General features: G+C 41.0%; 1 pseudogene; it reads right to left on the bottom strand.

Annotated features, from left to right (window-relative positions):
* Nucleotides 1–248: 248 nt before the first annotated feature.
* On the bottom strand, nt 249–363 carry LOC123627160 (annotated as a pseudogene).

Here is a 363-nt window from a genome sequence, read left to right as displayed (position 1 = left end):
GTTTCTCTGTCTGTGTTTAGCTTCTTTCGCTCAGCATAGCGTCTTCCATCTCCACCCATGTTGGCACAAATGGCAACATTTTCTTCTTTAAGGCTGAATAATATTCCATTGTATGTGTAATATTTTCTTTACCCAATTACCTGTTGAAGGACATAGAGGTTGTTTCCATACCTTGGCTATTACGATATGGAGGTTATGGAAGATAAGGAAACAACCTAACTGTAATGCTGTAGTGAAGACAGGAGTGTAGACATCTCTTTCAGAGCCTGTTTTCGTGAATTTGCGTGTCATCCTTGCGCAGGGGCCATGCTAATCTTCTCTGTATCGTTCCAATTTTAGTATATGTGCTGCCGAAGCAAGTAC

Source organism: Lemur catta, chromosome 23 (assembly GCF_020740605.2).
Source record: "Lemur catta isolate mLemCat1 chromosome 23, mLemCat1.pri, whole genome shotgun sequence".
Classification (NCBI taxonomy): Eukaryota; Metazoa; Chordata; class Mammalia; order Primates; family Lemuridae; genus Lemur; species Lemur catta.
The sequence above is the reverse complement of the archived record's forward strand: the minus strand, read 5'-3'. Positions and strand labels throughout refer to the sequence as shown.